The sequence below is a fragment of the Acomys minous genome (assembly GCF_964271855.1).
Source record: "Acomys minous genome assembly, chromosome: 19".
Classification (NCBI taxonomy): domain Eukaryota; kingdom Metazoa; phylum Chordata; class Mammalia; order Rodentia; family Muridae; genus Acomys; species Acomys minous.
The window spans coordinates 24,851,517-24,867,795 of NC_140499.1; positions in this window are offsets into that span (position 1 = coordinate 24,851,517).

Here is a 16,279-nt window from a genome sequence, read left to right on the forward strand (position 1 = left end):
CTATGTTCATAACAGCTTTATTAGTAATAGCCAGAATCTGGAAACTACCTAGATGTACCTCAACCAAAGAATTGATAAAGAAACTGTGATTCATTTACAGAAGGGAATACTACTCAGCTATTAAAAACAAGGAAATCTTGACATTTGCAGGCAAATGCATGTAACTAGAAGATCATCCTAAGTGAGATAACCCTGACCCAGAAAGACACACATGGTGTATACTCACTTAAAAGTGGATATTAGCCCAACATAGATGTCCTCTGAAAGTCTCCACCCAGTGGAAGATTGCAGAAGACAGATACTGGGACTCGACTCGTAGCTGGACTCTGGGGCCAGTGCTGAGAGTTGTAAGGAATGGTGGGGAGATGGAGGTACTAGGAGGGAAAAAGAGACCATCAAGGCCTGTGGATCAGGGCACAGCGGGGTCTGCTCAAAATGATGCACCAGTCAAGGACAATGTCTGCAGAGAACCAAGACACCTTTTTTTTTTCAGATGTTGCCAATGAACAGCTGATTCTCCACATTGGAGAAAGGGTGCATTGCTGCTGAACTTCTGACACGCACTCAGGTACCCGCTGTTTAGTCACTGGCCCTTGGCAAGACAGCCTAGTGGGCAAAGAGTGGAAGGGGAGGCAAACTACCCTGATGAGGCCTAATAGGCTGTTGCCAGAAGGGGAATAAGCAGAAGAGGGAGAGCAGGTGGCAATGGGAAGATAAGAGGGAGGGCATAAAAATTGGGAGGTAATGTGAATTAATTATAATAAATAAAATATGAATTAAAAGATTCAGGTGGTGGAAGAGGTTGCTACAGAGACTGATACATCAACCAAGGAACGTGGATGATGAGGACCTAGGCCCTCTGCTCAGTGGCAGTACATAGGCATACCAGTCTCCTGTGGGTCCCACAATATGGAGAGTAGGTACTATTTCTGACATGGACTCTGTCCCCCTAATGTGGATCACTTCCCCCTGGGTGGGCGTCCTTGCCAGAACCCAGAGGAAGAGGACACAGGTAGTACTGATGAGATTTGAGGAGCTGAGATTAGGTATTAAGGGAGGAGGGCTCTCCTTTCTGAGGAGGGAGAGAGGGATAGAGGATGAGGAAGGGAGGGAAGATCAGGGTGTGATTAAGTAGGGGGCTACAGTTAGGATGTAAAGAATTAAAACTGCAGAGCAAGCAGGTAAATTATGTTCCTAATCCCACTACATGGGAATAGCTCTGAGACCGGCTGAGACATGAATGTCTATGCACAGACAAGGCTTCTTATTGGTTAACAGAATCCCTGTGATTTAGGATTAGATGCCATCCTTCATATAGCATGAATGAAAATTTACAAATGTCTTCGTTCTGCTCATGCAAAGAGCAGAGAAATTTCCTTAATTGCTATGTGCACCCTGCACACCTCATAAACTCATAATTTTAGGACTGTATAATGCTTGTGAGAAATTGTATGTTTACAGAACAAAATAACCGGACATTGAAGCTGGATGAGACATGACAGGATTCACACCTCTCCGCATGCTGGACGCTGACATCCTGCATCCTTCATGTTCCAGCAACAAGTGCTGCAGTTGCTGTTCTCCATCAGAACACGACAGCTACCAAGACAGCTTTGAAGAAAGCTTCCATTCCAAATTGGTCCAGCATTTCAGACTGTCACACGTTGGACTTCTATTAAGCCTGTAATTTCTCAACATTTAGAAACTAGGCCACAAAAGTTATTCCTAGCTTATTTATCTAATTATCCCAAATTTATTTGGGACCCTAGAAAGGTATTATTCCTCCCAGATCAGTTGGAAGAAACCATAAGAGAATGATGCACCATTTCCCCTAAGTTGGATGGGTAGAGTTTTGGTTGTTTTCTTGGCCCATGGATGTTTACTTTCTTGGGAGTTAGTTATAAGTTACTATTGGTCTTATCCAGTGAGCAAATGAGGTTGAGCTCAGGGATCTCTCCCTTTTCCCATGTCTATCTTTCTTAGGTTTGGAGAAAGGGGCTGGAAAGAAAGAAGGTTGAATATAGAAACACCGTGATGATAGCACAAAAAGTAGATCATTGAGTCAGTGCCACAACTTTAGGTCTTAATTGTGCCCACAATGTTTTTTTAATTCATTAGTATGGAAATTTATATACTGATGCAAAATAAGTTTAATTCTAGATACATTGGCATAGAATTCACATATAAGGTTATTCTTCACACATATTATATATATTTCTACTATAATATGTGGTATTGTACACATACCACTCAAGTAAAATACAAGGTCTATCTCCAACACTTTTAAAGTGCTATTAAGGCTGTTTAGGATAAGTAAGTTAGAAAAGTTAATATTGTTTTAAAAATTATATGTATTATCTGTAGGCCTGGCTAGCAATCAATCAAGACACAGACACTTGTTATATTTTAAGAAAGCCTTAGTTAACCTTGAGCAAGGCAGATCTCAATCCTCTAAACTACCTCCCATAGTGAGTCAGGCATGGGATCCCTCCATCAATTCCATGCCATTTGCTTCTAATAACTTCTGTCAAGCTACCTCCCATCTATAATCCCATATACTTGCTAATGTTATTCATCTCCATCCATGCCGCCAGCCATGTGCTTCTCCTGCAGCTAACCCATGCAGCCTTCCTCTCTTCACTTTAGATCTTTCTCCTTCTCCTTTCTCCTTGGTGGCAGTCCTTCTTCTTCCCAGGATTTCTCTCTCTCTCTCTGTCTCTCTCTCTCTGTCTCTCTCTCTCTCTCTCTCTCTCTCTCTCTCTCTCTCTCTCTCTCTCTCTCTCTCTCTCTCTCTCTCAGCCCCACCTATCTCCTGCCCTGCCCGGGTGGGATGGATTTTATTAAGCAAAAGGCAAATCACAGAGACAGTAAGCAGTAATTAGCATCAAAATACACCAGACCATCCCCCAACAAGTTAATTCTCAATTGATCAAATCATGGTCATGTCAGTTATGACTCTACACAAATCACAAGAATGTACATGCTAGGTGTAACAAATAGGTATGATTCTATAGACAGTTAAGATACAATAGTTAGATAAGGTGTTCAAAAACTTCAGAGTCATAAAGAATATGGCATTTAAAGATATTGTTATTGTTTAAGGGTTCTTTGACAATAAGACAGATTAACTCCTGGCAACACCCAGCCTACTTCAAAGAAGCTTAGTTGTTTAGGTCTAGATAGATGTTTTAAGTTGATTGAAATGAGATATGGTAGATATTAATTTACATTCAGAATTTTAGACTCACCCAGATATTAAATTGTCTTACTCAAAGTTGTCAAACACAAATAGCCAAAACACTATGAATGTAACATTAATATAATTCCTGATTGTTTTGTAGTTCTTGCTGTATTTAGTTTATTTTATATATGTATAATAATATAAATGTATATGTATTTGTATATGTACAAGAATTTTAAAAAATAAAAATTTTGGAGATATGGAAGCTATTTAAATAGCAATGAAGTCATAAGTTTTCTTGGAATATAGACTTACTACATAATATGAAGGTTTATTTAATTATATATGCTTCTTGCTTTGACCTCATTATGCCCCTAAGGACATCAACTGTTAAGACACACACTTAAATAACCCTACTGTTATAGAGCATATATCATTAGATCTTTAGTATTTTTAATAGTATGTGACAGTATGTTAATGTAATCCATTGTTTCATCCCATTTTGATATACTTTCTATTCTTATTTATGACAATAGTAATATATTTATAATTGATGTGTGTTCCTATTTTAATAAAATGATTACTTCCATTTTAAAAATGAAAAGTTCAATGTAATTTTTTCAAGGATTACTTGTATGAATGATATGCTGCCCTGAAAAAAAAACATATTACTCAATAAAGTCTCTACCGTCTCTTATGTCTTCAAAGCTTCCCAATTTATTCAACACTCATGTAAAAATTATTAATGATCATATCTATAAAATATATAGGTTGCTTTGATTGCATTTCATTTTATATATTTTAGGAACTTCCTATGGGTTATTTTTATTTTGTATTAGTTTTGAAACAGGATATCTTGTACCCATTAATGACCATGGGCTTGAATGCTGGCCTCAAATTTGATGTGATGCTTCTGACTTCCTTTTGACTTCTGGGATTGAGACACCACATGAACCTCAACTTGTCGTTGCAACCAGTGTAATATTTATAGTTACTTAATAGACTTTGGCTATGTTTTGAGTCTATAAACTTTTTATTATTTCTTTAGTTAAAACAAAATATATTAGATATATTTCACTTAGTGATTGCATATTATTTTAAAATTATTGTGTCTCAGATAAATTAATATAACAATGGCCATCAGTGACACAATATTAGAAATCTTCCTGCTTCGTTTTTCAATAATTAATTCATTTAATCACTTTATAGCCTGATCCTAGCCTCCTCCCTACAATTCGCCCAATCCCACTCTCACACTCTCCTTCCCTCACTCCCGCCTCTCTTTCTTCTCAAAAAAGGGTAGGCCCCAAGTGGTATCAACTTACCCTGGCACCTCAAGCCATAGAAGGACGAAGTACATTTTCTACCACTAAGACAAAACAAGGCAACGCACCTAGGGGAAAGGGATCCAAAGGCAGAAAACATAGTCAGAGACATCCTTACTCCCATTGTTAGGGGACCCACATGATTACCTAGCTGCCAGTCTGTTACATATGTGTCAGGGCTCTAGGTCCAGCCTATGCATACTCTTTGGTTGGTGGTGCAGTCTCTGTGAGCCACCATGGGCCCTGATTAGTTTACACTGTAAGTTCTTTTGTGGTGATTGTGACCCTTCTGGCTCCCTCAATCCTTTCTTCCACTCTTCAGCTTACTGATTGGCTGTGAGTTTCTGCATCTATTTCATCAGCCACTGGACGAAACTTCCCAGCAGACAGTTATTCTAGGCTTCTGTCTGTGAGCATATTAGAGTATCACTAATAGTGTCAGGGATTGTCTCTCTCCCATGGGATGGGTCTCAAGTTGGGCCAGGCATTCATTTGTCATTGGGTCTGTGAGACTGTGAATTGTAGCATGGTTATCCCTTAGTGTATGGCTAATATCCACTTATAACTGAGGACATGTCATTTGTCATTCTCTCAATCTCTTCTCCCTTTTATCCCTGTACTTCTTATGACAAGATAAAGTTTAGATTTATGGGTAGGTTGGTGTCCCCTTCCCTCCTCTGAAAGTCTTACCTGGCTACAGGAGGTAGTGACTTCAGGTTCCATAATCCCAGCCGCTAGGAATCACACCTAGGGTCATCCCCCATAGACACCCTGGGGTCTCCCATGTCTCGGAGATGCCCCCCAATGATTTCAAGTCTCTCTCTAAGGCCCCTCCCCCTACCACCCCATCCTCTGCACAGCTGATCTCCACCCCATTACCCTCCCCATCTCCTCTCCCACCTAGTCCCCTCCCTCTATCTATTTCCCATTATCTGGTTTATTTCCTTTTCTTAGTGACATTCAAGCATCCTCTCTTTGGCCCTCCTTGACTTCTTTGGGTCTGTGGATTGTAGCATGGTTATCCCTTAGTGTATGGCTAATATCCACTTATAACTGAGGACATATCATTTGTTTCTTTCTGAGTCTGGATTACCTCACTCAGGATGATATTTTCTAGTTCCATCTATTTGCCTGCACATTGAATGTTTTTGTTTGTTTTTTTCCTCCTTTATTAATTTATTCTTGTTACATCTCAATGGTTATCCCATCCCTTGTATCCTCCCATTCTTCCCTCCCTCCCATTTTCCCCTTATTCCCCTCCCCTATGACTGTTCCTGAGGGGGATTTCCTCCCCCTGTATATGCTCATAGGGTATCAAGTCTCTTCTTGGTAACCTGCTGTCCTTCCTCTGATTGTTGAGTAGCATTCCATTGTGTAAATGTGCCACTTTTTTTTTATCCATTCTTTGATTAAGCGATGTCTAGTTGCTGGATTTTTTCTTCTAGTTTCTGGCTATTATGAATAAAGGTGCTATGAACATAGTTGAGCAAGTGTTCATAAGATACAGTGTAGGATCTTTTGGACATATGCCCAGTGATATAGCTATGTCTTGAGGTAGGGATATTCTCAATTTTGTGAGAAACCTCCAGACTGATTTCACAGTGGTTATACATCTTTGCACTACTACTACCAATAGAAAAGTGTTCACCATTCCTAGATAATTGCCAGCATGTGTTGTTACTTGAGTTTTTGTTCCTAGCCATTCTGACAAGTTTAAAATGAAATCTCAGAAAGATTTTGATTTTTATATCTCTGATGACTAAGGATGTTTAATATTTCTTTAAATAATTTTAGGCCAGTAGAGATTCTTCCCTTGAGAATTCTGCTTAACTCTATACCCATATTTTTAATTGGTTTATTTGGTGTTTGACTGCCTAATTTCTTAGAGAGTTAGTGAAAATCTTTTCTCCTTCTTTAGACTGCCAACAGTATCCTTTGCCTTGCAGAAGCTTTTCAATTTCATGAAGTCCCATTAATTAATTTTTGATCTTAGTGCCTGAGCTGTTGGTGCTCTGTTCAAGAGGGTTGTCTCCTGTACCAATGAATTCCCTACTTTTTTTCTATTAGTTTTGATGTGTCCAGTTTTATGTTGAGGTCTTTGATCTACTTGGACTTGAGTTTTGTACAGAGTGATAACTATGAGTCTATTGGCACTCTTCTACATCCAGATATCCGGTTAGACTAGCACTGTGGGGCATTCCGGGGTGAGGACAAAGTCTACCTCCCTCCAGCTAGCCATTCTAATGTGCCAGGTAAAGGGGATGATTCCTTTTTTATCTCAGCTGGGGGCCCCTGAATCCCATCTGGTAAGAAGTGTTATAAACCTGGTCCTGATCAGATAAAAACTTCAAAACCAGCTCCAAATTACCAAGGGCTGTTTCCTGTTCCTGAGATGAGGCTTTCAAGACACTTGCTATAAACAGAAACCATATCTCTACAGCCCTAGGATCCCCTTCTTACAACTCCCAGGGCTTAACCCCCCCCCCACTCACAAGTGAGGGTTGCCTTTGTGTTACCCTGCATCCTTCCTTCTTGTCCTGCCTTTTTGAGCCTTTTCGTCCTTCCCTTAAGGTCTTTACAGTCCTTTTTTTCTCTGTCTTTTGGTCTGTTTTTTCCCTTTTTGTCTTTTAGTTTTTGGCTTAGCTTAGATTACCCTGCTACACTAAACGCTTTAGGCTTCGAACGCACAATACAGTTTAGTTCCTGGCTTTCCCAGTTGTCTCTTTTTGCCTTCTGATTCCAGGGGCTGCTTTGTGCGCTTTCCATGCCCAGGATCTACCAGGACTTCCCTCTCTCCTTGCAAAACTGAGGGGGCCTCCTCCTGCAGAAGGGCTAGAGAACCTAAATTCCAGGAAAGCAGGTGTTAGGTGTTAGTGCGTTAGGCCTAGGGACTGTAATGGAGCACAGAGGCTGAACTGCAGGGAGTGCAGACCTTTACCTGGATTCCAGCAGGTTCTCTCACCTCTCTGCAGGAAGGGGCTCCTTCTGCGTCTTTCTCAAGCAAGGACAAGTCTGAGTCAAGGACACTAGGATCCCCCACCCCTGTTCATCTGGTTCTCTGTCGCAGTGGAGCCATTTCCAAGCAAGCTCCCCCTGAGCCTGGAAGGCCAAAGGACAACACAGCACTATTTGTTGAAGTTGCTTTCTTTTTTCTATTTTATGGTTTTGGCATCTTTGTCAAAAACCAGGTGTTTGTAGGTGTACGGGTCTATTTCTGGGTCTTCACTTTGATTTTATTGATCAACTTTTCTCTTTTTATGCCAAGACCATGCAGTTTTTATTACTACTGCTCTGTAGTACCGATTGAAATCAGGTGTGGTGATACCTCCAGAAGGTCCTTTAGAGTAGAGAATTTAATTCACTAAAGTGGGTTCTTAATTTTTTGATATGAAGTTGAGGATTGCTTTTTCAATGTCTGTACAGAATTGTATTAGAAATTTGATGGGATTGCATTGAATCTGTAGATTGACTTCAGTAAGGTGGCCATCTTCCTGTTTTCCTATGTTATTATCTTCACAAATGTCTTTGTCAAAATCTAGTATGGAATTGTGTAATCAAGAAAGTTAAACTAGAAACAGTTCACTATTTTCTATCACCCATTAAATTAAACATTGTTTTCTTCTTATTAATTTTATATAACTGTGTTAAATCAAATTTGACTTCCATAATGCTAACAATATTAAAATCCCAATTGCACAAAATGAAAAATTCACTTTAGAAGCAATAGTAAGTTTGAATCTACTTTATTTGGAGTTTTTAATGCCTATAACTCCTGTCCAGCCCACCTACCCTAGATGGGAGAGAAAAGAGGTTAATGGGAACAGGAGAAGCAGACCTTTTTAGACTTTTTGGTGTGATTCCACTTTTTGTCCTTAGGATGCCAATAGACCAGTTAAACAGCAAACCAACAATTTAACAAAGCTGACTGCAACCAGCGAAGCTAGACTCTGGAGCAGCAGCCAGAACCTGGAACGTCGATGAGTTCTCTGGAGTGTATCTTTCTAAGAGATACCCAAAGCAGAACAATACGCAGTGAAATGACAGGAAACAATACAAAGACCAAAAAACCAAGCCTCTTGTTTTAGATATATATACATACTCAGAGAATCTGTCTGTACTGGGATGTTTATTATTTAGCAAAGACCGTGTCCCTGCAAGAGGTAGTTCCTCTTCTAGAAGACAAATACCACGTGTCCTCTCATAAGTCTCTTTTCAGTGGATAAACACCATGCACCCTCACACAAGTGTGTTTCACATCTCACACTTAGAGTCAAAACAAAAACATGTTTACATCCGTTACAAGAAGACTTAAAGATACAAGAGCCTATGACAAAGAATAGGCAATTTCAGGAGCCTGTGAAGCTCGAGATCTGATGGACTAAACAATATCAACAAGTGATATCCAAGGGGAAATGACCCCTAGTGCTAAGGGGACAAAGGGACTTAAAACGTAAAAGAAAGGAGAGGTCTAGTTTCTACAATATTATCAGAAATTATAGAAAAGAGTGGAGAAAAATAGTAGAAAAAAAATAAATGAAAATATTAAAGGATGTGATATTAAAAATAACAAGTAAAAACAAATCTGAAATGTGTTACTGAAGACATATAAACAGACATATAAACAGATTTCATAAACTAAACCTTGACTGACAGTACCTAAACACAAATCTAATTTACAAGCTGCATATATATGCTAATGTAAATGTTTGAAAATTCTCTCTTTTAAAATTATCACTTAAAATAGCAATCTATGAAACAGTTTCAAAATACAAAATACATAATATAATAACATAATATATAAAAACTAAATGCAATATAGCCACTGAAAATAATTTTTCCGTATTTCCATATGTTTTAGTGATTTCAGAAAAACAGAATACAAAGAATTAATAACAAGATAGAATACATGGATGAGGAAAAGAGTGTATAAGAGAGATACATAAATAAATTATAGAAAAAGTAAGTAGATAAATGTTAGTGATGATAGATTGATAGATGATGTAAAATAAATTATATTTCTTTATATAAAAACATATTTACATTTATATCACATAATATAAAACACATATAATATATATACATATATATGATAGATTAACAGATAAATAAGAAAAAATCTTCTTCATGAAATTAACCAAAGTTTCTTAAGGCCAAGATGTCCCATGTAGACTCTAGTTTGTATCGTGTTAGAAAAATAATAATCATAAGTCCAAAATATGAGGCCCAAGGCCCTGGAATTCAAATCTTGGACTTCACCAGAAATTCTAGATGCAGGGGGCATAAATACCCTAAATTGAATAAAAGATTTTAGTATCCAAATTCAAAGAATGAAAAAGAATGAATTTTCCCTGCCTCCACTGCTGTGTTTCATGTTATCAGGCAACTTTGGTGAGGTTGAAATTCTTTTCCCATGCAACTTATACTACTGCTATAACACACAGGAAGAACTGATATATAACTTCTTGCTGAGCCACCATATCTCAGTTGTATGGATACACTAAATTAACTATCATACCCCAGAAGTAAAGGAGCCTCACCTTGAATTTTTTTTTTATTAACTAATTACTTTATTTAATATTGCACTTTACATCCTGGTCATCGCCACCTCCTTCTCCCCCTTCCAGTCCCACTCTCTCTCCCCCAAATGCCTCCCCTATTCCTCGGGAAAGGAGAGCCCCCCTACCCACCCACTCCAGTTCATCAATTCTGATCAGGACTGAGTTCATCCTCTTCCTCTGTGACCTACAAGGCAATCCTGTCAGCGGGGAAGTGATCAAAAAGCAGGCAATAGAATCCATGCCTCTGTTCCCTTTGGTAGACTCACATGGAACCTGAGCTGCACACTGGGTACAACTATGTAGAGGACTTAAGTCTAGTCCATGCATGGTCCTGGGTTACTACTTCAGACTGCATAGGCATCTCTGAGCCCAGTTCAGTTGGCTCTGTTGGTCTTCTTGTGGAGTTCTTGTCACCTTTAGGTTCTTTTACACTCCCCCACCCCACGTTTCACTAGACCCTAGGCTTCACCTAGTCCTTGGCTGTGTGTCTCTGCATCTGTTTTGAATTGCTCCTGGATGGAGCCTATCAGAGTTATCCTCTGAGATAACTGTCTACAAGCATAGCAGAGTATCATTAATATTGTCAGAACTTGGCTCTCTTCTATGGGGTGGGCCTTGGGTTGGGCCAGGCATTTGTTGGACATTCCCTCAATATTTGCTCTATATGTTCTATTTTTATCCATGCAGGGTAACTTTTGGATCAAGGTTTTGAAAAAGAAACTGTGGGACGTCTATATCAAGAAGGCAACTGGTATACAGTGTCATGATGATTTGTATTTGAGGCAGAGACATGCTTGGTGTACATGACTTGATTGTCTACCTCTGCCAAAAGAGGAACCTGGCAATTTGAAGCTGGCAATGTGCAGGGATAAGCAAGAAGAAAGAAAAAGGTGGATTGGTCTTGAGAGATGGCAAATCCACAGTTCAGAAACAGAGCAGTAAACAAGAGAAAATTAGAAAAAATATTTTAAAAACAATATGAAATGTTATTTGTTCTTAAGTTTGTGAATCTTGGAACATTAAACATTCAGGAGAAAGCTGAGTTCTCTTAAAGGAACATACATTATCCTTTACTTTAAACTTGTGGTTAAAATGGCTTTCAATAATAAATATAACTTACTGCAAAGGAAGTGTTTTCATCTGTGCTGAATATTCAAAAGCTTCTATTTTTATCATATTTTTTTCTTCCACCCCCAGGTCTTGGAAAATCATTGTCATCTAAGAATTCAAAGCAATTATCTGATTATCAACCTAGGCAGCTTCACTGAATTCAGGTCAGCCCTTCAGCAATCTGCTCTGTAGAAGGTACATATTTATATGATTACCAGAAGGCACTGTTACAATTATTTCGAGTGTTGTCTTTTCCAAGAGAGAGAAAATGAACAATATATATGTTAAGGCCCTGATGAGCCATGCCTTCTGTCTGGAGCTGCTTGTCTCAAACTCTCAGTGGCAACCTTGTGATAGCAAGGGAGATCACAATGGTATCCAGGATAATAGGCGAATGTTTGATGTGTGTTTGCTTTCCTTTGATTGCATTGAGCTTTGCATAAGCTAGCCATAAGTGTCTACTGGTATTGACGGACTTTGAAGAACCATTGATTAAATAAGCTAGTGCTTCAAGTTTTTCTCCACGTCTGGTTTTCTTGCTAAGATGTCTTGTATATTTCTTTGGTTTTGTTGGTATTATATTGTTTTTAATGCTCAGAAATTCCACTTATGAAAACTTTCCGGGATTTCTTCTGGTTGTATAACATCACTCACTTTCTTCTGCCTAAAATGTTATCTTCAATACAAAATTCTCATGAGAGTTAAATCCCTTGCCTAGCTTTTGAGAATACTCTAGTCTTATGAGTTAACCACACAGGACAAGTTCGCTTCAGGTCTCTTATCCTTGACTATTTGCTGCCCTCACCTGACTGAGCATGCATGCCCTGTGAAGGATATGGCAGAGGCAGGGAGAGTGCACTTAGTCAAAGAGGATAATAACCTAAGAACTTTAAAGATCATTTATGTTAAGGTGGTAAAAGATGGAGGAGTAAAGATATGATTAGAATAATCAGAACATTTAAATAAAACGTGTGCTCAGAAAGTTTTGGAAGATGCTCTCTCTTCCTGAGAGTGTGGTTTTTTGCTTTTAGCGTCCTGCCTGAGGCTCCCAATGCAGTGCAATGTCATCCATAATACTCAGAATCTATTACAAGAGTTTTGTATATTGGAAAATACACTGTTCTCTGTTCTTTCACAGGTCTAGGAGAGGGGTATAGGGAGGAAGTAAGAGTGAGGGTTAGAACTGTAAATTAGGAGTGAGGGGATAACAAGCAGGATGTAGTGTGTAGAAATTATAATAAATTTAAAAATGAAGAAAATGTAATGGATCATTTGAACCATGACTTAATAGAAGAATTCACCCACTAAAAAGAATATAAATTATTATTTTAAATAATTAGTGTTATAAAATAGTACTGAGGTATGTGCTACACAATCACAATCCAACTCCCTCTTTTCCTGATCTTCTGTAATCTGTAGCCATGTAAATATTTTATTGTTTTTATATAAATCACACACATTCAGAGTTTAATAAAAAAAAAAGGTTTCATATTTGCAACTCTCTGCATGGCATATTGTAGATAGAGTTGGGTAATATTCTCTTACTTCCATTAAATATAAGGGGAGGGAACAGACAGGTTAGGGAAATGCTAACATATGGCAATTTGATCTTTCTAATTGAAAACTCTGTCAGATTACAGTAGTCACTCAGCTTGAAAGGTTCCTGCTCAGCACAAACAAGGTTATTTGATCAATTTGATCAGCAGCGATGAATGAGGAGGTGAAAGAAAGAAAGAATGAAAGAATGAAAGAAAGAAAGAAAGAAAGAAGAGGATGGAGAATGGGAGAATATAGAAAGAGAGTTAAGGAACGGTAAATGAAAGAAAACAACAATATGGACACATTACAAAATATATTAACTTGGCATGTAACATATATGTATTAAATATCTGTCTGTTTTATAAACAAGAAAAATTAGATCATTGCTTTAGTATTCATTGGGGTGACATTATTATTTTATAAAGAAAAATCAAAGCACCTACGTTTAACTTGCTAATGAGTAGTGAGGTATAATGGAGTTTCCAGTCTTGTTTAGACCTGCAAGGTGATCCTGGGATATAGTACATCCCTTTTATTTCTTTAAATATCCTTGCTTTCTACCATGTGTCTCAACAAAATGAGTGGAGTTTATGATGCTGTCCAGACCCCCAGTTAAGTTGTTATGAAACTGAAGAATAAAGTCCTCAGACTCTGAAATTTAAAACACACACACACACACACACACACACACACACACACACACACACACACACACACACACACGAAAGCGCATCATACTGCCCAGGGTGATGCTGAGGTGTTAATGTGTTATTAGCCAGGGATGATGCTTGCCAAGGCTGACAATAGTCCAGTTGTCAGCACAGGCACCTGCACGTGATTGCTGGAAGTAATAATTTCTTCCTTCCCAACTACTCACAGACTCTTGACCACGTTCTATATTATACACTGGAAATTATCCCTGCTCCCATCTCTCCCCTCAAGCAGAGAGCTCCTATAAAGGTGCAGGCATTGCCAATTTAACCACATCACATTACATGTGCACTTGATATGTCATACCTGATTTAAGTAGGGAGAACGCTATGATAAGATGGAAACAAAACCAGAAAATGTCATTATATTTCTCTGCATTTCCCAGGCTTCAGTTCCTTCCCAATTTGTCCTTCTTTATACACAGGATACATCATTAAATGAAACAATAGGGCAGATGTTCATGACATATTGACTAGGAGATAATGGCATGGTCATTCTTCCCTCCCTTTATTCATTCCAGAACAAAGAGAAAGAGAAAGACACAAATGCCCTGAGATATGGTTGCAATTATAATTCCTCTGACTACATCTGCAAAGACCACGATCTCTTTCAGAACTCAATTGCTGCCTCTGGCACGATGATGTGCACTGCCAGGTGCTCTTTTAATGTGGAAGAAATAGTTTTCTGCCAAGCATCTGTTGCATAGCTTAGGCAGCCTGTGCTGCATTTGAGGAGAATGGTTACATCAACTTTCCATCGACATAAAAGCTTTGTGAGGTTTCTTAGAAACCTTTCAATAATCTGATCACTAAGAACTGAGAACCTATGATTATTAGTTCGAATTATAGAAAATGTTATACATACACAAAGTGCTTTTGTTAAGTACTGTTAGTGTTACATACCCTACTATTAGTAGTCAAGCTGGCTCTGTCATCCAACTTTCTTAGCATCTGTCCTGTTATCTTACAGAGCAACATGGATTTTTAGAGTAAGAAAAAACATGCTTCATTGATGTAAAGGATCTTAAATGTCTATTACTTAAATACATTTTAAAATAATTTATTCTATTCAAGGTAATCAGTGTAAATCTTTTAAAAACACTTCCAGCACATTTAATATTCACATTTATGACCACATATTTTGTGATCCACAATTTTAAAACTCATTCTTGTTTCTAGGATTGTGTGTCAGTAAAAAGTGTTTCTACTGAGAACACAGAAGGCAAAGTATGGAATCCCTACATTGAAAAATGAAATTATACTCCAAAATATAACAGTAAGCACACTATATATAATTTTTAAATCAACATTGGAATAAATGCAAAATGTTATTATGAGAATTCAGAGAATTGTTCCTTTGTTATGGTAATAAAATAAGAGATGATTCAGAAAAGATAAACAATGGTGCTTAATTTATTCAGAAAAAAGGACATAACTGCCCAAATTTAAAGATGGAAAATATGAAACCCAGTAATTAAGGATTATTTACATTTTTTTCTGATACTTGCTACATCACAAGGAAAAATTTCAAGTTGAAATGACAGCTTGCAGCGATACCATTATCGTAGTTTCAAACCATGTGAAGGTTTTATGTTAAGGGTTTGTCAAATTGTTTGTTTTAGAAGCCCTTCAGACCCTAGAAAGCGGTTTCTGGACTAGACTTTTTTCTGAGAATATATTCCTCTAACACAGAATTTTAAAAAAAAATCTCATTGCTGATGAAATAAATAAAGTCAAGCTTTGTTTCTCAAAAGGAATGAGTTATAGAAGATAAAAGGAAGAGAATGTGAGTTATGCTTCACTCCTGCTGTCAGTCTTTCTCTACACTAATACAAGCAAAACAAGAAGGATAGAGGATGACACAGAAAGCTTTTTCGTGATACCTATCATCACACTTGAAATGATGGCTATTGTTTCAGAATGAAAATTTAGAATATAGAACAAGAACATTCTTTCACCGTAGAAAAAAACTTTTTGTTTCACATTTTTAGTGAATAGAAACAACTATTCTGCCGATCATTGGAGACAATAGTTTATCCCAAATGTCACAGCTGAGTCAAAAAGATTTCACCATTTCCTCAGAAATTTCCTTATTGTCGCCACCAACCTATTGCTACTGCCTGAGTCTGAAGTGTGGGGTCAGCTGGAAGGTTGACCAGGTCACAGGCAACTGTGCTTTTTTTTTCCCCATGGTTTTCTGGGTCCAACAATGATATAGACACCAGTAAATTCAAGATTATTATCAGGAAAGATGAACTTCTTGCCAAAGGAGGCACGATGCCTCTGAATGTGATGGTAACTAAGATTTACTGCAGAATAGTCTTGTTACTGAGTGTATATGGTACTTAGAGCCAAGACATTATTAGGGATGGTCATGGGATATGGACATATAAAACTTCTAATTCTCCATCATAGCACCACGTTACATTTACCCTAAATATGCCTATTGTACACTTAGGGACTCTGGGAATCAACATTTGATATCAGGACGAAGGCTTTGAAAACTGGGGAAGACCCCTGTGTGAGTCCTGGCATCATGGCTACTGGAGTTAATTAACTTTTCTATATTTCAGTAGTCTCAAGTTTGTATTTAACTATGATATTTTCCTGTAATTTTAGAAAAAAATCCTTCCCGGAAGAATAGTGAAATCAGATGAATAATTATACTGTTATTGACTGGCAAACTCCTGTAGTGTTATGATATATTTTCACCTCATGCCAAACATATGCACAATACTAAAGGTTCTTCCCACTTACAAAAATTACACCTTTTGGTTGTTACATCTAAGTAACAAAATGTGCTAGCAATTCCCCCAAATTTATAGTCTATTTGCAAAGGTCTTTACAACTTCATTT